This window comes from Meriones unguiculatus, chromosome 1 (assembly GCF_030254825.1).
Source record: "Meriones unguiculatus strain TT.TT164.6M chromosome 1, Bangor_MerUng_6.1, whole genome shotgun sequence".
Lineage (NCBI taxonomy): Eukaryota > Metazoa > Chordata > Mammalia > Rodentia > Muridae > Meriones > Meriones unguiculatus.
Genome location: NC_083349.1, coordinates 168,337,498 through 168,365,266, shown reverse-complemented (window position 1 = coordinate 168,365,266; position 27,769 = coordinate 168,337,498).

The following is a 27,769-nucleotide window of genomic DNA, read 5'->3' as shown; positions in this document are numbered from 1 at the left end:
AACCAGATACACTAAATCTGTTGGAAGAAAAAGTAGGAAAGAGCCTTGAACTCATTGGCACAGGAGACAACTTCTAAACAGAACACCAACAGCTCAGCCTCTAAGATCAACAATTAATAAATGGGACCTCATGAAACTGAAAAGCTTCTGTAAAGCAAAGGGCACTATCAACAAAACAAAATGGCAGCCCACACATCGAGAAAAGATCTTCACTAACCCTGCATCCAATAGAAGACAAAAATCCAGAATATATAAAGAACTCAAAAAATTAGACACCAACAAACCAAACAAATCCAATTTTAAAAAAAATGGGTACAGAACTAAACAGAGAATTCTCAATAGAGGAATACTGAATGGTGGAAAAACACTTAAAGAAATGCTCAACATTCTTAGTCATCAGGGAAATGCAAATCAAAATGGCTCTGAGATTCCATCTTACACTGATCAGAATGGCTAATATCAAAAACTCAAGTGACAGCTCATGCTGGAGAGGATGTAGAGAAAGGGGAACACTCCCTCATTGCTTGTGGTAATGTAGACTTGTATAGCCAGTTTGGAAATCATCCTGGTGCTTTCTCAGAAAATTGGGAATAGCGCTGTTTCAAAATCCAGCTATACCACTCCTGGACATCTATCTGAAAGATGCTCCACCATTAAAAAAGGACATTTGCTCAACTATATTCATAGGAGCTTTATTTGTAATAGCCAGAATCTGGAAACAATCTAGGTGTCCCTCAACAGAAGAATGGATGCAGAAATTGTGGCACATTTATACAATGAATACTACTCAGCTATTAAAAACAAGGAAATTGTGAAATTTGCAGGCAAATTGATGGAACTAGAAAAGAGCATCCTGAATGAGGTAACCCAGAACCAGAAGGACATACATGGTATGTACTCAGTTATAAGCAGACATTAGCCATGTAAGGTAGGATAACAATACTAAAATCTGCAGAACTAAAGAAGCTAAACAACAAGGAGGACCCTAGGGAGGATGCCTAAATCTTATTCAGGATAGACACCAGAAGTGGTGGAAGAGATGGAACAGGGCAGAAGCCACCATAGAAGTCCTCTGAAAGGCCCCACCTAACAGGGGATTGAAGAAGATGCTGAGACTCATAGCCAAACATTGGGCAGAGGGCAGAGAATCTTATGGAAAAAAATGGGGGCATGGATAGAAGGACCTGGATGGGATAGGAGCTCTACCAGGAGACCAACAAAGTCAAACAATCTGGTCCCAGGGAGGGGGCGCTGCAGAGACTAATGCACCAACCAATGACTATACATGGAGATGATCTAGGTCCCCTGATCAGATGTAGATGATAGGCTACATATGGGTCTCTGAGTAATGGGAACAGTGGCTGTCTCTGACATGAACTCAGTTGCTGCTCTTTGATCACCTCCCCCTGGCATTTCAGCCTTGCCAGGCCACAAAGGAAGAGGATCCAGGCAGTTCTGATAAGACTTGATAAGCTAGGGTCAGATAGCAGGCAAGGAGGACTCCCCCTTTCAGTGGACTAGGAGAAGGAAATAAAGGGGAGGAAGGGTTTTGGAAGGTGGGACAGAGAGAAGATGAGGGAGGAGCTACAATTAGGATATAAAATGAGTAAATTGTGAAAAATAAATGTTAAAAAATAGCATTGAAGGAATGGTAAGCAATAGAAAGGACAAGATAAAGGAAATAGGTTTAAAAAAGAGACAATGGAGAGAAATGGGAAGAAAAACCGGCTATTGTATGGAACCTTTAGAACAATGAGCTGTGACTTTTGTCACTTAAAAAAAATTCTTTTTATTTGTCTGCTTGTATTTGAGTATGTGCATGTGAGTGTAAGTGTTCTCAGAGGCCAGGAGAGGGCATCACATACCCTAGAGGTGCAGTTATAGTTGATTGTGAAGCTGCCAGGTGTGGTGCTGAGAGCCAGACTTGGGTCTTCTGTAAGAGCAATATATACCTTTAGCTACTTAGCCATCTCTGCAGCCCCCAACCTAGATCTTGAGATACAGCAGCAGCAGAGAACATAAAGCAGAGCTGTGATCTGAGGAGACAGAAAATTGTCACTGTATACATCAGCAATCTAATGTCAGGACATTCCCTGAATGCTAGCAGCCTCTATGTTTGCACTGCATCACCCTACCAAGGATTTCCAAAGGCATAAGACTCGCAGGAAAAAAAAAAACAACAACCCACAAATGCAGTGCTAAATACAAATTCCGGGAGGCTGTTATTTCAGAGTAGATTTCTGCCAGCTACCTCCCCTAGCAGACCAGCTCAAAATCAAAATGGAGTCACTCATGACAAATTTCCATGTAAATAATATGAAACTAAGTATTGCTTTGACTTTCAAAAAAATTAGAGAGAGGGCAGCCCCATTTCTTAAGCAAACTAGTTTTAACTGAAATCATATGAAATCTCTTAGTCCTCTCTTTTAAAGGTAACTTTAAAAGCAACAACCCGATTAACAAATCACTTCTTTTTCTATTGTTCTAGCTCCCTGCTAATCAACTTTTCTTGTTTTTTAGTGTCTGAGTTCTTTAGTCATCTTCTGTCTAGAAACCCGAACTTTTGTGCTTGGCTCAGCAGAACGCTTATTTTCTTTTCTGGAATGAAGTATTGCCCAATTCTAGAATTAAAAATAAAGTCAATTAAGATGTTGAAATTAGATTGCTATAGTTTTGTCCTTTGACAACAATTTTCCTTGCCAAAGAAAGTCATCAAAAATACTCCATGCACCAGGCACGTGAGTGATTAGCAGGAAGCCGTTGAACCATCCGGAAAGGTCTGAATGGGGAGGTGTTTGTCTCGGCATGGTGCACACATGCAAAAACACATGCTTGAGTTCTGGTTGGCCTGCTGTTGGCACTTCCAAACCCTATCATGAGATTTTGGAGCAGTTCTGACTGGTGGAGCCAGACGGGCAATCAAAGAGAAAATGGGCAGAAGGAAGCAAGATTAAGCCCACCACATCTGCTCCTATTACCCCCATCACACACCCCCTCCCTGCCCTCAGGTCTCCCCAACAGCAAATATTGCTTGTCCTCCCCACAGCATAAGTCCACAGGGTTGGAAATAACAACAGAGTAAGTTTTAAAACTTTTGCCCTCTGGAGCAGGGGAAATAGCTCAGTCAGTAAATTGCTTGGTGTGTAAAACAGAGGACCGAAGTTTGGATCCCAGAACCTCTGTAAAATATCTGAGCATGGTGGCATGCGCTGTAACCCTGTGCTGTGAAGACAGAGACGATTGGATACTTGGGGCTCACTGATAAGGAAGCCTGCCTGGCTGATTCAGTGAGCCCAGGACAGTAAGTGATCCTGTCTCAACAGACATGCGTAGAGCGCCTGTGTGTGTTGGCTTCAGATACACACACACACACACACACACACCCCACATGCTCAGTGGGTGGAGAGGTTTGGTACACACAGTTTGAGGAATTGTTCTCATTTATGTATAAGGGTTAGTAGATAGTTCTATCTAGCTCATGAATATAATAATGGAAAAGTTGAATAAAAGGTAGAGAAGTATCAGAGGACATGTCTCCTTGACTTTTAGAGAGCCTGAGGCCAATCAAGAATCTCATCTGGACTTCTGTTTGTCTCAGCGTAGTGGGAATTAACACCCCCTGCGCTCCAGGACCACCTGACTCTGCAGGAACAAATGCACTGAAGAGCCCTGACTGAGTTTCTATTTTCTTTCCTCTGAGATCTTTCCTCTCCAAGGCAACAGCACACACGATGTCATTTTGCAATTTATTTTCACTTTATGGAGAAGACCCTTCCCTCTTCTTTTGGGCTTGGCTCCCATGTCCTGCCTATATTAGTCTTGGATGGCTATGGGCTGTTTCGGCATCAGACCTGGCATGGCCTTGTTATGCCAGCTGGGGAAGGACAACACACCTGTGGGTGTGCTAGGCTGGCCTGGGAGGTAGCTGGGCAAGGGTCCTAATTATTGGAGAGTGACACAAAACTTGCCAGCATGACTTCATCCATTTCCTTTTTCCAGGCTCTCTGAGCTCTGGGGATAGCTTGGGTTGTTTGTACAGCTGCCTCAGCCCCCGTGGGAAGGACCAATCTTACCTGTGCATCACCGCCTCCAGGTGAACATCTGTCCTCCAGCACAGGCCAGTCTGTTATCAGACTTGAAGGATATTCACACTGCGATCTTTTCTTCTTAATGTTTGCAAAAGTTGCTATTTTAAACAAGACAACTCAAAAACAGATGAACTGTGGTTTCCAGAGATCACATCTCCAAGCCCGTGCTAGAAACCAGGATTTGATCCGTGTGAGTGTTTGGGACAAGATTTGTCATTTTTGAAACTGGCAAGGCTGCACTAAAGATAGAAGTATGGAAGCTGCCAACTAGGGAATGGCCACAACTTCCTGCTAGAAGCATGCCTCCCTGCTGCTGCTATTGTTGCCACGGTGGAGGATTTGGGATGTGAGCTGACTAAGCCTCATGTGCTGTCTGCCATGAGAAGATGCTGATCCACTGTCTAGAATATGTCCTTGGTTGTTTTTCTAGGGGTGGCAGCAGGATTGCTGAGTCAGCAGGGTTTGTTTGTCTATCTGTCTGTCTGTTTGTCTGCTCAGCACCGTAGAAGGGAGCGCAGGCCCTTCTTTGGAATTGTGGGGGAGATCCAGCCATCTGAGGTATTGAAGCACATCTTTCCCTGAGCAAAGTGGCCTTTGCGGGGAATGAATACATGTCTCAAACCCCTTGGCTTCTTTAGAGAAGGATGAAGTGTTCCCTGATAGGAGCATCACTCAATGTGATGTAGAGCAAAATGTTGAGCAGTGCCAGGACAGAACCCCAAAGAGCAACCTCTGCTTTTTCATCATTCCCAAATATGAGACCTGGATAGAAAGTTAGGTCTGGTGATCACAAGACAAAAAATATTTGTTGAAAACATAATGAGTATTAGTCATGGCCATTTTCATCATAAGGAAAACTTTTCAAAGTAGTGGGATTGCCAAGGGCTGGGATCGTCTGGAATCACTCTGAAGCACTCCTCATCGTTGCATGAAGCATACAGGAAAGTGGATTCTGGAGTGAGGGGGTCCCAGCATTGAGTTCCTCAAAAAGTGCTCCATGAGCACTGGTCATGGAAGTCATTTTTTTATAGAAAGATTCAATTATCAAGTAAAGTTAGAAACACTGCATTTTCCTGAATGCAGATTCATATTGGACATTAGAATCTGAGAACATATGTCAAAGAAAGCTTTTAACTCAGTTTACTCCTGTGTTCCTGTTCTACTCAGCTTTGTATTACTGTAACAAAACACCAGAGGTAGATCATGTACAGAGACAAAATTTGGTTTGCTTCATAGTTTTGGAGGTTCACACATGATGCCTGCATGTGCTCTGCTCTCAACTGTGTCACCTTCACAAGGGTGGGGTCAAACAATAACATCTCAAGTTAGGAATGAAGACAAAAAGAAGATGGTCTAGTAGACCCAGCCTTGCTCCTTCTACAGCTCTCTCAAAAGAACTGTGGAATAGGTCACCCCCATACTTTTCTCAAAGGCGTCACCCCCCCCCTTTCAAAAGCACCATCTTGGCAAACAACACTCTAAGTCATAGTAGATCATATTGAAGCCATTGGCTTCCCAAACTTATTTGAAAATGGGACATGCAAACTGCATATGAGGCCCAGTTTTGGGAAAGGTGGTTTAATAGAAGATATTGCTTGTGCTATACTTTCAACATACGGTATCTACTCAGGCTGGGAGGTGACAGGTCGTCTGGGATGGTAATCTTGGTTCATTTAGATGAATGACTGGCTCATGCATGTGAGGCTGGGTTTGCATGCTTCCTTTCCTGTATAACTTTAATGTTTCAGAAGCCTTGAGAAGAATAAGGGGGGAGTAATTATCCACAAAAATTCACTCTCACATTGATGGTTAAAACTTCAAAAATAATTAAGGATTTATTTTTTTATGTATGAGTGCTTATGTACATGTGTGCAGGTGCTCGCAGAAGCCAGAAGAGGATATTACCCAACAAAAATGTTCATGCTCTGAGATCATCATGGGCAATGAGGCATGGGCTGGGGACTCACGTTGTTGTCTGTAGTATCCCCAGAAACCTCTTCTCAAGCAAAGAGGAGGTTTCTTTCCTTCCTTCCTTCTTTCTTTCTTTCTTTCTTTCTTTCTTTCTTTCTTTCTTTCTTTCTTTCTTTCTTTCTTTCTTTTTTCCTTCCTTCCTTCCTTCCTTCCTTCCTTCCTTCCTTCTTCCTCCCTTCCTTTCTTTTCTTTTCTTTTTAGATATTTTATTATATATTTGTGTGTGTGTGCATGCAGGAACTAGAGTTACAGGCAAGTGTGAGACACTCTACATGGGTGCCGGGAACTCAGCTCAGGTCTTGGAGAGAGAAGCATGCCTTCTTAACTGCTGAGTCATTCATTCTCCAATTTAAAGGTGGGATTAATGACTCAGCCACAGAAAAGAAATTTAGGATAAGCTGGAGTATGAAGCAGGTTAGATTTATTAAAAAGAGAATGTGACAGATTTAAGTATGATGCTAATGAAAAAAAGAACACTCTGGGAAACGATAAGATACACTCAAATGCTTGTTAAAGAAGATTCCCATTTAAGTTCTTAGCAGTAGCCAGGAATGCAATTATTGATCATTGTGGCTTTGAAGTTACATCTCAAAGGGTTGCTAGGAAACTTTTTCTTCTGTCTTTTTAGATGAACAAGATTGTAGGGTAGCATCTGAGATAGGATAAAACCAAACCTTGGATCGCAAGGGTTGCATGGGGAGAGTAAGACACTTTTTTTTTTTTTTTTTTTTTTTTTTACTGAGGTTTCTCTTGAAAGTTCTAGAAAATGTCAAGTTACAGCTGGAAAAAGAGAATGCCTAAATTGCAAGCACAATTCCTTGCTGTTTTAATATTCTTCTTTGAAGTACCTCTATAGAAACAGAATCTTGTCTCTGTGTACACAACCCTTCGGAGCAAGTGCTGTTAGTTCTTCTGGGATTTCTAACTCTTTTTTTTTTCTTTTCTGCAGAAAACTTTAATCAAGTGGTACTATTACAAATAAGAAGATAATTAATTGAACCTAGAATAAACAAAATAAACAAAGAAAACACATAAGAGAAATTTTAAACAAAAAAAATTACTCTGTAATTCCATTTCTCTGTGATTTATACAAGAAGAAAATGAGAGTAGATTCCCACACAACAACTCTATTAAAAATTCCATGGGTTTCTTCACCTAAAAATATTTTTAGCCTTTGAAATTTTTATACATCCATACAACATATATTAATTATATCCACTCCTCACTTACCCTCCCCCTAGTTCAGATCTTAACATCACCTCAACACAATTTGCTTCCAACATCATGTCCTTGTTCTATAATTTATTTATTTTTTAATCCACTGTTTCTAATTAGTGCTATATATAAAAGCATGGATATGGACCTACCAATGGACACATTACTAGAGAAGAGAAACTCTTTGACCTCAACATAGTCAGCTGCCAAAGCTCCTCAGCAAAGGGTCGACTCTCAGGAAGCCCTCACTGATCCAGGCTGGAATTCTTAACGGATTTCTGACTCTTACCTGGTAAGATGCCACAGCCAGAGTACTGGGTGAGGGTTCTGTTCTCTTCCCATGTCCATTAATTTTTTTTTAATCTTGTTCTATGATTAGAATGTCAATGCTACCCTCCAGAATCTGGGTGGGGAAAGGGTTTGAACCATTTGGATGTGAAGGCCTTCTCCCTATTGTTCCGGCAGGGACCCAGGCTTATGCATACACACCAGGCACTGGATTCTGTGTTTGCTGAGTAGCATCCATTTGGCTTAGTTTTATATATGGTCTGGCCTTTCAACATAGTGAATATGTAGTGTTTAGTCTGGGTCACTTAGGCATATTTTTCATGTTCCATGACCTGAGGTTCGGAAATGTCAGTCAGAGACCCAGTCCTCTGCAGTCCTGATAGCTCAGCCCTGGACTAAATTTCCCTCCCCTGCTTCTCATTGGTCTTTTGGACACTGGCGTTGCTGACATCAGCATTCTTGCTCCACCTGCTTGTTTTTTGATCCTTTGTCCTGTGAGAACTTTCAATTCTATTGTTCTGTATTTTCTCTCTTGGCCAGAGTTTTCTGTGCTGTATCCACTTACACCCCAAGCAGAGATCCAAATCCCCATTTAAATTCTCATCAGATACCTTGTCCCCTGAGACTTACAATTGAGAGGTCTCCCAATTAGCGTTAGTGTTGTCTGAGGAACTCTTATGGTAACCTGTAGGAGGTGTAACTAACCCATCTTTTCCCTCCTCCAACTGTCTCTTCTTCTGTAATATCTGGTATTGATTTATTTTTAAAGAGAAGCCAGTGAGAGCGAGATGCAGAAGGCCACATTCAGGTCTATGGTTATTTCAGGTTGTTTTTTCGGTCTGGATACATTTACCAAGTACGAAAACATCTCCCCCATCCCCCAGACCACTTCTGCTGACGCTCCAGGGACACCTTTGGGATTTGACAGAGAATCAATGATGTCCAAGGTCAAAGAAGTTCTGGTTTCAAAGGCGACAAGTTCAGCGTGGGTACAGGTACTGAGGGTGTCTCCTCTCTTGTTCCTTTGATTCATATACACGCGGAGACAGAAAGGGCTTAGTTTGCCAAGTCAATCATCTGCTGTCTGTGATGCTGGCCCGTGCATGGGTGCAGATCCTTCATTACAGCCTCTTCCTTGAAGGTAGGTGTGGGATCACAAGACTCAAGTCACTCAATAAAAGCCATTTTGTGGAGTCTGTCATAGATCTTCTTCCAGAAGTTTCTAGCTGATCAGCACAGTGGAAATCCAATCCTAACATGCAGGAAATGGTCAGTGTATGAAAACGGTCCCCGTACTTGACTCCTTAAATGAAAATGTTATACTATGACATTCTCCCAGAGCAGAAGGATCTCTACACATTACTTTTCAAGGGCTGATCTGGGACAGGCTGAGGTGGTACTGAAAAGCAACCACCCCAAAGGAACTGTGCAGAAACCACAAAATGATTTGCAAGGCGCACAGAATGAGAGTCGTTTCACATGCAGAGTCGGCACTCACATGCACAGAGTCAGCCTGGGGAACGTACATCTTCTGTGATGAACTCCATATGTCTCTGGCTTTCTAGTTTGCATGGGCCACTTTGTCCTTCCCCCCTCCCCCGTCCTCTCTTCCTTTGTTTGCTGTTTTCATCTGCAGGTCACACATGTGCCTGCATTCTCTGCATGGCACCTGGAGAAACAAACAGAAACCCTGCCCAGAAATAACAGGGCAGAGGGTGAAACCAGGGAAAGTGAGTGGCAGAGCCATGCCAGGGGAGGCCGGGAGGCATTTCTCAAGTTCTGAAAGCCCGGCTGGCAAATTTAGAAATAAACAGGAAATGTAACCCTGGAGTTCACACCTTTTTGCTAAAAAATTTCTTTTCTCTCACCTGACACTTCCAACTTCAACATTGCTGTGGGTGAGGAGAGTGTGAGCAGGATTTTAAAAATAATTGTGTAATCGACCACCTGGCTTTTATAACAATATCTGGCCCTGGACTTTGGGTAGGACCTCAGGCAACTGTTTTAACCTGGGAGGTATATACTTGGAAGGCAATTAAAGTAAGGTGTTAGCTAAGCCGTTGCAAATGTATTCTGACTCAGTTATGGGTGACAGACATGGGAGGCCAGTATTTTGCAACACTGCATCATTGGACCTGAAAGTCCATGGGGAATTTGATGCTGTAGAAATGGTTCTGGATGTAGGTATAAAATAGTAGTAACAGCTTTTTTTTTTTTTTTTAAATCCTTGTTACAGGCCAAGGATATAGGGTAACGCCATTAAAAATCCTACCTTCCTGCAAGGAACCTGCGGTGAATGGAAAAGAGTATCAGGCCCTAGGTTGTGCTGCTAGGAAGCTTGGGAGCTGCAACTGACCCAAAATGCCCTCACTTAAACTCTCTACTGACTTTGTGCCCTGGATGCAACGTGCATCAACGTAGGAGTGAGTCATCTGAGGCTCTCTCTTCTAAGCTGGAAGAGAAAAAGCTATAGTGTCAGACATTCACTGGCTTGGATCCTGGCTCTGTGTGCTAAGGTGGAGCCTGGGTGAAGGATCGGTTCTGTGGTGGAGTCTAAACAGCTCTTAGATGGTAAGACCAACCTCATAGTGCTGTTGTGGTTGAATAATTAATGTTTACAATAAAATAAGAGCTTTTACATGGATCATTTCCTCATCTATAAAACTAGAAACTAGAAAATGTCAAACCATTTCACAGTGGTGAGTGCTTCTAGTTTTTTTCTCCTTTCACCTTCCCCAGATCGTTTCAGTTCTAGGTGGTCATGTTAGCCTTGCATGGTACTTGGGAGTCAATTTACTGATCTCTGATTTGTTTTTCAATAAGAATATGAATTTTTAAATTATGAAAATAGGTATTTTTGCTAGGGCAATTCTCTTATGAGTATTTGTGAAGGTAATTTTAATAATTTAAGAGGGAAATGATCATTATAGTAATAATTTTCTTTTAATATTTAGTATATGCTAAGCTTTTGCCATGTGTTTTCATTTACTCTAAAACAATTCTATAAATATCATTTTACACACTTCAAAGATTAGCAATGCCACCCACTTTCCCCAAGCAGTCAGTCTCTGTTTTCCCTTGGTCACAGATTACTGGTTGTATTAGTCAGGGTTCTGTAGAGGAACAGAAATGATAGAATTATATATATATATATATATGTATATATATATATATATATGGGGTTTATTAGAGTCTCTTATAGGCTGTGGTTCACCTAGTCCAACAATGGCTGTCTCCCAATGGAAGGTCCAAGAATGCAGTAGATAGCCAGTCCATAAAGCTGGATGTCTCAGTTGGACTTCAGTATACAGTTTATTCTGAGGAAGCAGGCTCTAATACCCATGAAGAAATAGACTTACCAGTGATGGCAAGGACAAGCAGGCCAAGAGCAAGAGTTTCACTCTTGTATGTCCTTTATATAGGCTGCTACCAGAGGGTGTGGTCCAGGTTTAAAGGGTGGGTTTTGCCACTGCAAAAAGTCTGGATTTAGGGTAAATCTTCCTACTTCAAATAACTCAGTGAAGAAAAATCCCTCATGGGTGTATCTATCCACTTCGGTTTTAGTAATTCCAGAGGTGGTCAGGTTGACAACCAAGAATAGCCATCACACTGGGTCTACACTTCGGATCATGGATACCTTGACTCCTTCCTCTTCTCTTTTGGAAAGCACGGTGTATTTTCTGGCAAACCATCCCTAAGTCCAGTATCTGCTGACCATGGAGATGTTCTACTTATCACCACGTGGTATCACTCTCTAAATCTGTGTCCTCTCACCCCCTTGACTCTGTTCTCCACCGGGGGGACAATCTTGGAATATCCTTCCTTCTGCACTTCCTGTCAACTGGGACTGCCTGATCATGACCCCTCACACTCAAAAGCATATTCCCAAACAGGAGGCCGGAAAAGCCCCAATACTGTGGCACATGTTTTTGGAGAGCCAGTTTTACTTCACAGTAAAAATGAAGATAATTTCAGCTAGTGGTTTAAAGCTTCAGGAAATTATAGCAAAACATAGACTAAAAGATAATATTTACATATCTTTTTGTTTGATTTTTCAGTGTGGGACATAGAGCCAGGGCTTGGTACAAACTGGCCAAAAATGCTTGACCACTGAGCAACATTAGCATGTCTTCTAAATGCAATACGGCCTTGGAGGAGATTGCATTCCAAGTCACCACCAAAGACATTTGATCACATGTCTCTAGTAGCTCCTTTTATGGGAAATACTGACATGTTCTTGGCCTTATTAGCATATGATGCAAGATCTGCCTGATTCAGGGTAAAAAATAAAGAGAATCTCTGAGCCCTACCTGAGGGGAACTGCCAGAGTCTATGCAATTACGGTGAAAGACCAAAAATGAGGTGAAATGATGGGCATCCAGCTTAGTCTGTTGGGCATACGAGAGCAAACGCCACAAAGGGGTCTCAACAACAGTGTTTATGTTCACTGATTCCTGGAGCCTAGGAAAATGGCAGGTTCTGTCTCTCCTGAGGTTTATCTCCCATGCTTCCCCAAATGCCTTTTACCTTTTTTTCCTGGGTCCTCAGATGGCTTAGCTTCTCTCTAGTCAGGTTTGCCTCCATGTTGTTCTCTTGTAATAAGTTTCCATTTATAGTCAGATTGGATTAGGGTCCACTCAACAGGCCTCGTTTTAACTTGATCACTATAACTTCAGCTATACTCTGGGCTACTGAAGTTAGGCCTCAGCATGTGAGTTTGGAGGACACAATCCAGAACCTAGCAGAATGAGTCTGGAGTAGGTTCAGAAGGAGCCATTCTAGAATTAGGAATGATACAAGTGCAGGGTACTAAACAGCACATGTAGGGAAGAAAAGCCAATATCTCTGGGTCATGGAGGAGGAAATGGAAAGGAGAAGGGGATGAGACTGGAGTCAGGACAGGGCCAAAGCAGGTGGGGTCACATGTCACATTAGGAGCTGAGAAGATGTCCTGTAGTGAGATACAAGGGAGAAGGCCCAAGGGAGCAGCAACACAGTCAGATCTGCAGTTTAGAAAGATCCTGGAAACTCTGGGATGCATACTGGGGACAGCTCAAGTAAGGAGTAAGGAGATCTTTTAGAGAATGACAAGAAAGGGATGAAGTCCATCAAGTTTAACTGGAAAGTTCACCCTTACATCTACCCTGTCTCCTTGCCATGGTAGATGATGCCACTTTTTTCATTCAGCAAAGAACTCTGGTTAGTATTTCTGAAAACGTAGTTGGTATCAAGCAATGGTGTAAATACTTTCTTGTAAGACCTCACTTGTTGCCCCATTTCCAGATAAGTAAACGGAGGCACACTGGAATTCTGTAGTTTCTGTACGGTTGTAGCACTAATGGGGATAGAGTGAAAACTTGGAGAGCTTGGGCCTAAAGCTTATGCTTTTAGCCACTACCTTACTTTGTGCTGTACAAGTACAGAGGCTTGTGACAACATGTTCCTCTTAGTCTTTCATGAAATACGGTCTATTCCAGAGGGATTTTGAGGTTTTGTAATAAATGTCATTAGTTTGACTTAATATAGGTGCAAGACTTGCAGATGCTTACTGCTCTTACAATGTGTTCATTATAAACTGTGTGTACTGATGCTCGGAGTGTGCTGAACTTGAGCTGAGAGGGTTCTGCCTGGAGGTGTTCATAAACCTGACTATCAGGGGTGTAGAAAGAAACCAGGGACAATTGTAGCCATGCTGAGAAGCCATTCTAGAGCCCTCCACATCAGACAGCTGTGTTGGTGTGGGGCTAGGGATATGTCATAGTGACAGGGCACTTGCCTAAAAAGATGTGTTCAGAGGAGTGGTGTTGGGTGAGGTTACTTTAGGAAAGTCTTTTCTATGGGAATTTCCATCACATGCTCCCAAAGACTGTACTATTGGGAGATCAAGGGTGGTCCTTATGGAATTTACTCCTGGAGAGATATGGTGGCCATATGAAGAAGAGGAATATGCAAATGTGTAAGAAATACATCCACATGTCATTGGATAGATAAGATGTAAGTAACCAATTCATTGATGGTTTCCTAAGTAGTATTGAGTAATTGACCATGCTTTTGCAGTTCACTCCTCCCAGCCTGCTCATCCTGTTGGGGAAACAACTCTTGTCAATCAGTGTCAGATGACCCTTCATCTGCTTATAGTTAGTTCATGATTTGAAAAAACCAGGCTTTTGGTTTTAATTTCCAGTCAGCCAATAAGCCCACTTATTAGTATAACATTCAATATAAACTCCTGGAATAGGGTAGCTCTGTTATGGTGCCTTATTACTCACATTTAAACAATGCAGAGACAAAGTGAATGAAAGCGATGAAAACATGTGTTTTGTACAATGAATGGTGCTAACTTTATGTTCTTATGGACCCTAAGGGTTCACTGCTAGAATGCTTCATGTAGAATTTTCTGCTGCTGACATCCCCACCAAAAGCACTGCCAGATGACTTAATTTCTGGGAATCTTATACTCTCTGTTGACCAGAGATTGTCTCCTTCCTCTTTGTGTTTGTAAGGTAAAGGAGGAAACCTCAGGAAGATGGAGGCCAAAAGGAAATGGAGAGAACCAAAGAGCAAGCACTGGATAAACACAAGTAGATAAGAGTAAACACTGGCTTTGTACACAAGCTTGGAGAGTAGTGCGCCTGTCACAGCTAACAGAGTAGAGCATTGTTCCCAGAGACAGAAAGCCATGGATTGCCATGGCCTCCTGGATTCTGTAGAGAATAGAGCTCCCTGAGGAAGTTAGAGATGATATGGGATGTGAAGGACAGGAAAGGTTAGCAGGCATGGAGTCTATCCGGACCTTTGTTGAAAAGTTGTGAAAAAATGGGCAGATAAGTAGCATCAGAGAGTATTGCCAGTTTCTCCTCCACTTAGAAAAGTGTTTCTTTTTGAGGCAGGGGCCTAGAGAAGTTTCTTGTAGATTCCTAAATTCCCCGAATTAGCATTGTAACTTCACCTTTTGCAGTAGAAACCAAGTTCAGCTCATTGACCTTACTTTCCCCACTGTTCTGCCTTGGAGGAAGGCATGACTAGGAATGGCTGATTCACACATCCCCAGAGAGAAAAGCTTGCCTCTGCCAAATATTCAGATGGCCACAGAGCAAAACATGCGGATATTTGGAAATATCTAAATAATCAGTGGACTTGATCCAGTTTTAATTCTCATGCCACAAGTGTCTTTTGTGCAGAACACACTAGGGTTGTATTTAGGGTCAATGATAGTTGGCTAGAGCCAAGTGTGTGTGTGTGTGTGTGTGTGTGTGTGTTCACTCATAAGAGTCCAAGTTTGTGTGAGTGCATGCGTCAGTGTGTGTGTGGAGGTATGAGTGTACACAGGACAGCAAACGGCTGAATGAATGTGTGCATGCGAATTTGCATGTTCAAATGCAAATATGTGTTTCTGTGAGGTTACATGTGAGTGTAGGTTTTTGAATGAGAGTAGGCAGGTGAGTCTGTGTACCACTGTGTGTGGGAATGCCATGCATGTGTACTTGAACTTCTGTGGGAATGCATGTGAGGGCTCTTGGACAACCAAATTTTGGGTTCCAGTTGGTGACATGGGCAGCATCTCTTGAAACTGTTTCTGACTCCCCAGCAGTCCTAAGCCAATCCAAAACAAAGCAAAACAATGCAATTCTGCAGAGTTGGGGTTGCTTTCTTGCTTAGTTTACATAAAAGAAATTACTGAAGAGGAGGTTTATTTCAAGGTCTCTTGAACGGAGAGGCTTCAGCCTCTGTCCTGACTTGATATGACCTTTTGCTTCCCCTGCTCCTGGGCTGCATCAGGCTGTGTTTGTCAGCTGCAGTCATAACTAATTTTGCTCAGAGTTCCGGGTTACGGAGCCATCTGCTTGACCTCACTGTGGGTTTCATGCCATGGCATGAGCGTCTAATGGAAACCACACCAGGCGGGAAGTCAGGAGTATTCCTGTGATGTTGGAGAGGTCAATGGAACAGTCAAAACCTCAGTCAAATCCCTGGTCAACCTGGGATCAACACCATCAGCCTTCCTGCCTTGGAGACTGGTAGAGAAAGATGAGATGAGGATAGGAGGGAATTGGAAGAAATGAAAGCACTAGCCCTGTTACTTGGTGTCACTCTTTGATTCTAAGCAAGAAGCCAAGGGACTTTAACACTCAGCACTGTAGCCTCTGATGTCAAGTTCAAATTTCTCAATTTTTATATTATACCTTGTGCTACAGTGAAGAGCAAGAGAAGGGATACTTTTATTGACTGTCCCCATTTAACATACATTTTTGTGCTCCAAGACTAAGTCAAATCTGATTTTAGAAATCTTAGAACTTCCCTCCTAGCCCATTGACTCTTATTCCAGCTTTCTGTCTTGCTATGGGGACTGAGTACCTTGTGACCAGCAGCCCACACCCATCCCTGTCTCCAGGAAGTAAGCTGCAGTGCCTCCCACAAGGAGCATACCTCCTAAACCCTGCCACAATCCCTCCTACTTCTCCCCCAGTTTGTGCAGTTTTCTCCCTGGGAGGGAGAGTGAAGCCTGGATCCCAGTCAATTCTGGGCAGACAGGAATTCCACAGTTCACGCCAATTTAGATTTCCTTTCTCTAAAGGGTGTTACTGTGGGCACAGATAATCTCTTTGGAAAGTTTAGATCAAAGAAATAAAGGTCAAAGATAAAAGTTGTTCCCTCATGTCTATAATGAGGGCCAGCAGAATTCCATTTGTGACTTCCTTAATTCTTTCTGTCTCAGCTATGCTCCCCTTGTCCTTGTGGGTTTCAGGGCAACAGGAAGAGACGAGAAGCTACCCATAACAGCAAGATACAGCATGTTACAAAAGGATGTGTGCAGGAGGCTTTGGGTAAAGAACATAGGATTTTGACCTTCTCTGTTGGTTTAGGTTTTTGTCACTGTGACAAACATTTTGTGAGAATAACTTAACGGAGGAATTATCTTGGCATGTGTTTCTAGACCCTGTTGACTGTCTCTGTTACTTTTGGGTCTTTGGTGATAGGGAACACCATGAAGGCAGGGTATAGTGGATCTGCTCTTAGCACAGCGTCCAGGAGGAAGAAATAGGAGTTCTAGGAAGGGACCAGGGCAGGATATACCTGGCATGGCCAGTTCCTTCAGCCACATCCCCTTCCATAATTCTGCCACTTCCAAGTAGTCAATTCAAATTTTGAATCCATCCGTGGACTAAATTATGAATTGGGTCACATCCCTCTTGAACAAACAAGCACATCCTCACACACATATATAGACATGTTTTTTTTTTTTTAGACATAGCTCAGCCCAATCAAGTTGACAATAAAGATCAAACATCAGATCTGCACTCAGAGAAAGCATCCTTAGGGAGAAGGCTTTATACTGAGCTGTGGTGGGGTAAGAAGAGTAGCTCCCTGAGAACTCTCCCTAGGAAAGTACCTGGACTGGAAATTGAGTCCTAAATGTTTGTTTAAGGAATAACACAAGACTCAATAAAGTGGGGCAATCCTGTAAGGAATATTCCAAGTCAAGAGAATTTCATGTCTGATGGTCACGTGACCTGTTCAGCGCAGTGTAAAAGGTCTTCATGACTGCATTTAAAACACTGGAATGACAACCTAAGGAGATGAAGCTGGGGAGGGGGGCACAGACTGAGACAGCAGTGGCCCTCAAATCTTGCTAAGGAGTTTGGGCTTGTTCTAGAAAGGAATCAAGAGGAGGCAGTGAAGGTCGTGAGGTACCATGATGTTCTCTCCATCTCAAACTCTGGTGTGCAGTGTGGCCTCTTGGACAGCTTGCTAAGAAGGCCGATTCTGACTCAATAGGTGGCACCTGGTCCTTGTGGCCAGCAATGATATTGGTTCTAGAAATGACTCTTTGAACAGCAAAGGCACAAGATGTGTAGGAAGGGCTTCCTGGCCCGGTAATGACACATGTACCTTCATGATGGTTTGCCTATGAAGTCTCGCTTACTCTAATAAATGACAGTTAATTCTCAGAACACGAATGGATCTTGAACCTGTGGTAAATAATCTAAGGAACTGGTGTCTGTCTCTGACTGTGTCAGTTGCTTGCCCATGGTATCCTAAGTTAGTGGTTGAGTAGGTCTAGTTATCAGCTTCCTCTGGCTATCAGCTCTTCCATTGTACTAACCCATCTTTATAACATGGGTTTCCCTTACTGTGTCCCATCAGGATATGGGTGGAGGCCAGCTATGCCTAAAAACAGGCATTTGGCCGATACCATAGAGGATTCTGGACTTGGTCCGAGTCCTGGAGGATTAACTGAAGTGCTCTGTCACATTGGAGCCTGGCCAGCACAGAAAGTTTCCCAAGACCAGATTAGCCCATAGCCTGTGATGTGCTCAGGGTAACTAAATTATGGCCGTTCTCTCCTCTGGACTTTAATAAGTCTTTTAAATTTGCCTCTCTGGTGATATTCCACTTTGTACGCATATGTGTGTGTGTGTGTGTGTGTGTGTGTGTGTGTGTGTGTGTGTGTCTACACCCATTCAGTGGTTCACAACTTCTTTGGGAGGCACATATCAGATATCCTGCAGAGCTAATATTTACATTATGACTGATAACAGAAAAATTACAGTTATGAAGTAGCAATGAAATAATTTTATGGTTGAGTATCACCATAACTTGAGGAACCATGCTAAAGGGTCACAGCATCAGGGAGGGTGAGAACTACCAATCCATATGCTATGTAAGGTTATTCACCCATAACAAATGCTTCTAGCCACCAAAGTTCATCCTAGAAAGACTTGTAGTAGCTGTATTCAACCTGTGTGGCTCTAGAAAATGCCACAACCAAAATTTTAACTAAAAATGTCCATTATCTGCCTATCATTGTTGCTCACAATCCCACCACTCATTTTTCATTCTTTGGGTTAAACCCAGACTCCTCTTACCTATTTCTAAGTAAAATCAGCAAAAGGAGGCTAATATTCACTTCCCTTTCCTTAGACCATGGAAGGTGTCTTGACTAAAGAAGACCCTCAAAATGACAAGGAGGTGTAGGGAAGGAAAGAGAAAGGAGAGGCAGGATAAACCAGACAAAATCTACTCATTCTACCATCACCCAAGGCCAACTGTGGTCTTGACCTCCAGATGCTTCCTGTTTTCCATGGCTCCTAATCAAAACTGGAGGTGATGTAAGGCATTGGAGTAGCACCAGACTTTCACATTCAGGGTGGAGGTTACAGTAAAGATATGAGTAATACCTGAGGCTGACATGTGCTTCTCCATCCCATAGAAAGCATGAATCCTAAAACCTTTTGTGACTCCCTTGGGTTGAGAGAAGTGACCTTAAGTACAAAAGACACAGAGTTTCTGCACATAAACAATGCACTTTGGTGAAATAACATCGCAGCCCTTTCAGAGCACAGTCATGTGATGCCTCCATTTTATTTGAATCATCTATTAGGAGAGAAGACATTTAATTCAGGGCTTGAATTGCACTGAGGGACTTTCTCAGAAGCCCTAATTTTAGAGCCCCACACTAGAGACTCCTGTGGTGGATTCTGGGTGTAGTCTGGAGTCTGCATTTTTAAAATTGTAAAGAATTGGGCGGGCCAAGGTTTGAGAATACAGATTCTTTCATAATGGAGTTAATGAGATACACAGATTGTTGGAGTCTGAGGTCTGAATATGGGAACCAAGTACCATTCATAAAAGTGTTCTCTGAAATGCCTGTGATGGAGTTCTGCACATTATGACCATGACGGGTGGTAGCGAATGTTGACTGGTCAAGGAGATTATTTAAAGAAGTACCATCTGAACAGAGAGTTGAACAAGAGACACGGTGATCCAGAGAAACATCCCCAAAAGCTGAGAGAAGGACTCCAGGTTTTCTGGTGACAGAAGAGAAGTCCTACTATTTGAATTGAGCATAGAGTGGTATGGGGAAGCACTGGGAAATATAGTTACAAAGATACGATCTTATGGTGGAGGATGTTGAATTTAGGGATTTACACAGGCCAGAAACAGAGAAAAGGCACTGACCTTCTCTATCTAAATGCTGGGAAACAGGGCGGCTAGTGTAAAGTCAGATGGAACTTATTTCCATCTTGTTTAAGCCATCTTCTTCATGTGAGCACAAAGCAGTTTGGAGGGTTTTGAGGCAAACCCAAACAGCAGCTAAAAGCCTGGACACTTCTGAAGTTGCAATTTTCAGTCTTCCCTTAGTAAAATCTCTAATGACTCTTCAGTCATCACCCAAAGGGTACCATGTATTAAATATTCCCAGCCCATCCTCCTTGGAGTTCTGGTTCTGAGTATCACCTATTCCTCTGCACAGACAAGCTCCACCAGTCTACTGTACAGCAGTGCAGACCAGATCCTGCCTCACACTCTGTGTGCCTTCCAACCCTGGCATATACTGGTTTTCTTCTGTCCAGGATCAGAGACCAGAGGCCATTTTAATTCACCTTTATCCCTGAGCATCTGAACAAAGCTTTGAGCATTCCATTATCCCACAGTTCTCTCTGTCTTGTCTGAGGAAAGTTTGCAACTGCAGTGATGTTTTTTTCTTTTTTTCATGTTTCCATACACATAATTTCTCCCACTTTGCATCTTAAGTAGTGGTAGTGGGCCTTCTTGGAAAAAAAAAACATTTTAACAGGAAAATGAGTGAAGGGAGTTCAAATTTTATAATTTGACTGCTTTAAAAAGTCTTTAATTAATTAATTAATTAACTTATTTATTTGTGTATGTGTGTGTGTGTGTATGTGTGTGTGTGTGTTCTGTGGGTCCTGAGGTAGAACTCAGGTAGTCAGCCTAGGCAGCAATTGCATTTATCTGCTGAGTCACCTCATTGACCTGCTTTCCGGGTTTTAATAAGATTAGTCTTGGCAGCAGGATTTAAATGAGAGCATTTCCCCCTAACTTTCTTAGTATACCTAGAACATAACAAGAGCCAAGTCTCTTCTGGCTTAAATATTGACTTGTCACTAGCATTTCTGTGGTGACTGACATACAAGACTTGCCAAGGCACACAACTTGATATTCTGAAGTAAATATATGCTGAGACATGAACACAAGACTCAAGCAATTTAATTAGCATATCCACTATTACACAGCTGACTTTTTCTCTCCATTTCTCCTCTTCCACCTTGCCACCATGGTGAGAACTCTTAAGAGCTATGTATTTAGCAAATTTCAATTTACCACACAGTGTTACTGACTGCTGTCTCCGTGCTGTGTGCTGAATGGTCAGAACCTCATTTTTGCATCAGTGAAACTTTGTGCCCCTGAACAACATCTTTCCATTTCTGTTTGCCCCCAATCACACACAATCACAGCTCCACTGTATCTCTATGACTTGGCTGTATGAGGATCTACCTACTAGTAGTTGGATACCGTATTTTTCTGTGCCTGGTTTATTTCACTCCTCCAGAATCATCCGGTTTTTTACAAATTGCAGAGATCCCTCATTTTCAATATGAGATTATGATCTTGAAGAAATTTCTGCAGTTCCACATCCACAGCAACACATACACACACACAAATACATACTACATGCGAAAACATTATATAGGTACATAAGAAGGAAGAGATATTGAGGAAGGCATTGTTTGCATCCTATAGGTCCTTTAGCTATAACAATCCTTTCTTCTCCCCAGCAGCTGGTGAACTTCCATCTTTTGGGCATGGTGATGAACATGAAGGATGTTTCCATGGCAGTAAGGTATGCTGGAGGGCCAAGAATGCAATCCATTATCCCTCCCTTGTCATTTATTCTGTATACTCATGTGTACATCCCCGTGTACTCAATTAATATGCTAATCTTATTCTTGTTCAGCTATTTTCTCCTTCCTATATTTGTTTGTGTTTTTTTACTTAAATGTCATTGTTATTTGGTTGCTTATATCAAATTTGTTTTTTGGAACTAAAAAGTGATTGAACGCCCAAAAGCGTCCCCCTCCCCCTTTGCTCAAATTTTCCCATGTCCTCCTGGATGCTCAGTGGTGTCCCGGGAGTTTTCATAGATCCTTGTTTTATGTCTCTAAATGTTATTTTCTATATTTCTTTTTGCTTTTAACTTTAAAAGCCCACCACTGTTTACAAACTGTAATGTTACCTCCTGGCTTTTGAAGTGAAACCAAGTTCTTCTGACTGGCAGGTATGACTCTTCAGCCCTGGACCCTGGGTTTTCTCCTCTGTCAGTTGCCCAGTTCTGATACTCACCAAGCTCCTTCCTGTTCCCTGCACTTTCTCTCCATACTTGTTTATTGATTGATTATTGTTAAAGTGCTCGGGATAGAACAAGAGGGCCTTAGGCATGCCAGGTATGCATCTCGTCTCTGATGTGCATGCTCAGCCACACTGTTGGACTTTGCGCTTGTCTTCTTTGTCTTGTTCTTGCTGAGGAAAACTTGTTTGTTTAGATCCAGAACCCCTGTAGACTTTGTTCTCCTAGAATGCTGTACAGTCAACTTTGTTTTACAATGACTGTCATTCTGTAGTCAGCGGCTCCTTGGGGTAAAAATGCTGCACTGTTCTTTGTGTCATTGATCCTTAGCAGTAACTTTGGCTTATGCTAGTGACTGTTGAATTAGTTTAAATAGTGTTAGAGTTGGCAGCTTATAAATAATAGTCCTCCCTCCCCCTTGTCACTGAGTTTAGAACAATGAAGACCAATACTAAAATCCAACAAACAAAGGGCTCAGCATTTGCGCTCATTGCTGACAAAGTTAGAAGAGTGCAGAACTACAAACAATTGGCCCAAACAGGCTTCCTTCCGTGTTACTCCACTAACACATGTTAGAATGTGTCAGGTGAGAAAATTTGGACGTACAGTGTTAGGTAGACTTAAGTGTTACTTCTGCATACTCCTCAAGAAAGTAACACATCCCCTGGCCCTGGCACTGGCCATCCATGGACAAAGCTCACAGAAGCTGGAGCTGGGTGGAACGCAGACTCCCCTGAGACTCTTCATCCCCATCTTACTATTCACATGTTTCTCCTTAAGGTGAGGAAATGAACAAGGAGTGGGAATCATCTTTCTTAGCACTTTAGAGGGTGAAGTTTTTGTATTATTGGCACCTTCCTGCCTGCGGCCCCAGTGATGCTGACTTTTGTCTCAGGTGGAGAGGCCTTGATGAGAAAGTACAGAGTCGCGAAGGAAGTACATAGTAAGCAGGGAGAGAGTTTCTTGCTGATGTTGGCATTATTGTACCTTCCCTTGGATGGAAAAGGGATGATGGTTATATCGGTTATGTTTAAAAAAAATCAGTCCTTACTGATTAGAAATGTACACTGAGAGTATAACTCAAATAATATCTTTGACTTAGTTTAAAATATTTCGTCCAAAACAAACAAAACCAAAGTGAGATGTGAGAGGAAGGACAGAAAACAGGTGAAATTACAGGCCATGTATTGAAAGTGTTGAACTGGGTGATGATGGGTACCCAGGGTTTCACTGTGATACTTCCTTTAGTGTTCTGTATGTGTGAAATTTTCTATAATCAAGTTCTCGAAGAAGGGACACCATATAGTTCCAGAATCTCTGAGTTGTTCACAAAGCCAGCTAATAGGTAAGACAGTCATAAATGACACCCCAAATGTCTGTAAAGACCAACAATATCACTGCTACCTGTTGCTCACACAGTTACACCAGCCAGAGTGAACAGCGGGTCCCGGAGGATCTGCTACACCCAGAAGCCAGAAGTTCTGGGCTCTCTGCCATCCTGCAACATGCATTTCCCTCTGTCCGCACTGCATCCTCTCTTCTTTAAATGAGTGAGGTAAGAGTACCACACCCCAGCTCCACATCCTAGACAGGGATCTCAGGGACAGGTAGGAGGTGGACTGTGCCTCCTACTGTGAGAGTCTCTCAACATAGTCTTTGGGATCCAGGCCATCCTTAACAGAAGGGCAAATGCCCATGTCAACAGAAAATGGTTATTGCAATACTTTGAAGTGTGTTAACATTTTTCTTAGGTTGACCTCCTTTGCTAACTTTTTTGGATAGTTTTTCTCAACCCATTGATAATTGTCCTATGAAGATGCAAGGGCAGCAAAAATCTGTAACCAGTTAGTTTATAGTTTTAAAAAGAGCTGCAATTAGATCCCAGTAACACATCTAGCAATTGCATCTAACGTAACACAGATTATGATGTTCAAGTTTGATGTGCATACGGTGAGTGGTGGACCCAAAGAAGAGTGGTAAGTTAATTGTCAAAGAATTCAAAATATGAAAGAGAGTGATAAGGCAGAGGTTGAGAAGGTTGGGAAAAGGTTGAAAAATTTAGTCATGCAATAATACACTGCTACATTTTTTTTTAATTATTTGGAAAAAAATATTATTGTTATTGTGTGTGGGCATGTGTGTGAGCGCCTGTGTGCCACAGCATGTATGCTACAGTTTATGCGTAGAGTAGCGGTCAGAGGATAACTTTTAGGAGTTGCCTTCCTCCGTCCACTTTGAGATGTGGGAATCAAACTTAGATCATCACCCTTGTACAGCAAATACCTTTACCCACCTCACCATCTTGTCAGTTTCTCAATACACTATTTAACAGTGTTTTATTTATTTTTAAATCATTTTTTAAGGCTATCATCCTTTTTGCAGTATCTCCAAGAAGTGTTTATGCAGAGGCACCTGGAAGAGGGTGCAGAGCTGCAAAGTGTCAGGGAGGAGTAGCTGTGCTGGATGCAAATAACTGGCCTCAGCACATTCCAAGGGGGAAAGCAGGAAAAGTGTGATGCTGTGTCAAAAGAGGGCCCAGGTCCAGCAAGCTCTCCCCTGCTGCTTAATACAGGAAACATCCCCCAAACATCTCCACTAATCCCCCACCAATACAATGAGAAATGAGTGCCTCTGGCAGCCAAGCAATTATTAAACCAGGACCAAACATATTCCCGCCCATAGCAACGGAGCCAAAGATAACAGCAGGGAACAGCCAAGCTGCAGAGAAATGGCAGATATAGAACATTCAATCCTGGGAGTCCGTTCCCCACCTCCCAGCCCTAGCCCCTGCCGTGCAACTGAAGTGTGAGAAAAAAGAAAGGGGCTTGTTCAGCAATGCTTTGTGAACCTCAGGATACTGGGTAGAGCTGGATCAGGCTGGACAGCTTTAGTGAATTGTGGAAGTGACAGGCAAGACTGAGGTTAGGCAACATCCTGAGGCACACTGATCCGATGCTGGTCTGTTGAGGAAGCATGCATGGGAGGCGTGGGAGAGCCCTGAGCACTATGCTTGGTAGACTTCACACATTCGGAAGTAGACTTGTTTCTAACACATATTTCTCCAACATGACTCCCTTCTGGTGCCCACCCACCTAGTGTTTGCCTTAGCTTTCTTTGTGATAGGAGGGAACTCTTCCTAGGCTAACAATATCTCTCAAAAGCCTTGTAACTGTTGATGCACTGCATTCAAGGGGGACCATTCATCGTCCAATGAGGGCTTTTGTAGGCCAGTAAGAGAAAGAGCCAAAGATGATGCTCTAGGGGGAAGATTAACTTGAATGCTTTTCTCTATAACGTTCTGCTCCTTGTTTTGCTCCTTGCTTTATATATTCTTTGCAATAAATGTGATAGAGTCATAAAATGTTGCCACTAAAAAGACCTTAGAGATAACCCAGCAAGTTATTTTACAGAGAAGAAAATGAAGCTGAATGTATTTGAGAATGGCCTTACCCAATGCTCCAGTCTCTTAAGCACTGAATCCTTCTTTCATTATATCATCCTACCTATGGCTCAATGTGGGCTGGGGAATCTATACACCAGACTGCTTTTATTTAAAAAAATAAAATAAGCATTGTACCCCCTGTTTTGGCAAATGGCCCAACTTTGATAGCTTCATTTGTCTGTAGCAAATTGTTCAGGCTCCTTCAGTTCACCCATGCAAGATTTAAAATTGTTTTTTATTAGTTTCAGTTAATAAAAATTGAGCCACTGTAATTCTAGATGAAGTGGCCAACTGGCCACATGATACCAAACCCACCCACCTCCATTCCCATTTGAGCATGTTTCCATCCCATCACCCTTCTCTTCATGTTCCTAAGAAAGGAATTATCCACATAACGGCAAAGCCACAAAGCATTATCAACCCCTGATGAGCTGACATATCTCTCAAGACTCCCCTAAATCAACCTGACTGTACTCCCTACCCTTAAATGAAGAGAGAGCTCACTGACTTTGGCACCATTTGAAGTCACAACAATTTTTTTTTCTGGACATGTTTTGGAATGCAGGCACTCGTGTCAGATGGTTTTCAATCACTAACAAATTAGGCAGTCTCTTTGGCACTCGGTTTCTTTATCTGTAAAACAGAACCTAAAAAATGCTAAAAGCTAAATGAAGAATTAATGAGATAATCTAATTAAAGTTTTAGAATACTGACAGATGGTAAATAGTAGTGCTCATTTCTTTCACTATTTATTGAACTTGTACTGAGAAGGTTTTATTTATATATTTAGGAAGCACAGACACACATGCAAACACACACACACATACTCACACACACACACACACACATAACAGCAATTAAAGAAAAAGAAATCATGAATTTAAGGGGGAGTGCATGGGAGGAAAGGGAAGGGGAGAATAGCATGCAATTATATAATCTCAAAAATCATACTTACAAATTTCCTCAAAATGGAGATATGTAACTTCTGTTTTCTGTAATTTTCTTTAAGAATAATGTTGGTGTGGGCTGGCAAGATAGCCCAGGAGGTTAAAATTTCTGCCTCCAAACTTGAAGATCTGAGTTCAGTCCTTGTGACCCACATGGCAGAAGGGCAAACCTAAGTTCTGAAAGTTGTCATTTGACTTCCAAACATACTATGGCCTGTGCCCCCCCCCACCTATACAGAAAAATCAATAAATAAATACATGTGGGGGGAAAAAGAGAAAAAGAATGCTGGCTTCTCTTTGGATTCCAAATTACTTGTAACACTTTTACAAACTTTTTAATTAATTGTTTTATTAATTACAATTTATTCACTTTGTATCCCAGTTGTAGCCCCCTTCCCTCATCCCCTCCCAATCCCACCATCCCTTCCTCTTTTCCTCCCATACCCCTCCCCATGTCCACTGATAGGGAGGTTCTTCTCCCCTTCCATCTGACCCTAGCCTATCAGGTCTCTTCAGGACTGGCTGCATTGTCCCCCTCTGTGGTCTGGTAAGGCTGCTCCCCCCTCAGGGAGAGGTGATCAAAGAGCCAGCCACTGAGACTTTTACGAACTCTTAATCACTTGCTTTCTCCCAAATTCGGACATGTATGCTGCGACCATTTCTTTTTCACACCCAAGAGCTGTGAATGCCCAGGTTTCTCTGCAGATCCTTACCAATGCATAGAAAAACTCTGGGTCCTTAAACACTAAGTTTAACCATGGTCTCCATCAATCTCTCAAAAAGAAAACACAGGCACAGAGATAATGGAGGAAAATCAGTTCCATTTTCTTTTTTTTTTTTTTTTTTAATTTTTTTTTTTTTTCAATGCAGTTTATTCAGGAACATTGAACAATCCTCGGACCCCGGGGAAAGCCAGCCCACAGCTTAAATAGCCTCTGGGTAGCCAACCCAGGCGTGCCACGGGGGCAATGCAGATAGGTCCACATCAGTTACTGTTTGCCACAGCTTAGAAAGTACCAGGCTTTTAAACTTTTATCCTTGAAAAAATCTGTAAAATGACAGTCAAAGGCTTCTACCCACAGCAAGTCTGGTTTGGTAGAAGCACCTGAGTTAGGTAAGAATTCCATCCAGAAGGCAACTTCTCCTCAACGCTTTCTCCTGGTGGGAACTGGCTTTTACCACCCATCCCCATGCCCCTACCCAGACCCCCATCCACCTGGCCTGCCACATTGACACTTTTCTTGTCTTTCAGGCCACTGTCACATCCTCTGACTTCCACTGGGCTTTGGAAGAACCTCTGTCTTTACCTCCTTTCTGCAGTTTTTCATGGTTCCAGATCCTACCTCTTTTTTGTCTCCTGTCTTTTCTTCCTGCTTCATTTCTACATGGATTTTGTTGGCTTTAGCTTGTGTACCAGGCAGAAACGAACACTGTCTCTATCCTTCCCCATAACTCCTATCTTCATCCATCAGGCTAACATGACAGCTGGGGCTGGCCTCTAAGACAGCCACATCTTTCCCTAAGGTCCTGCCTTACATCACCTATTTTGAAACCTTGAGCTTCCTTTAGGCCCACCTTTTAGGTTATTGTTTCCTGTAATCTAATTTGTTGAGAGCCAGCCTGCTGCAAGCTGGTCTGCTGAGCAAATGATTGACAGCTCTTTTTTTCA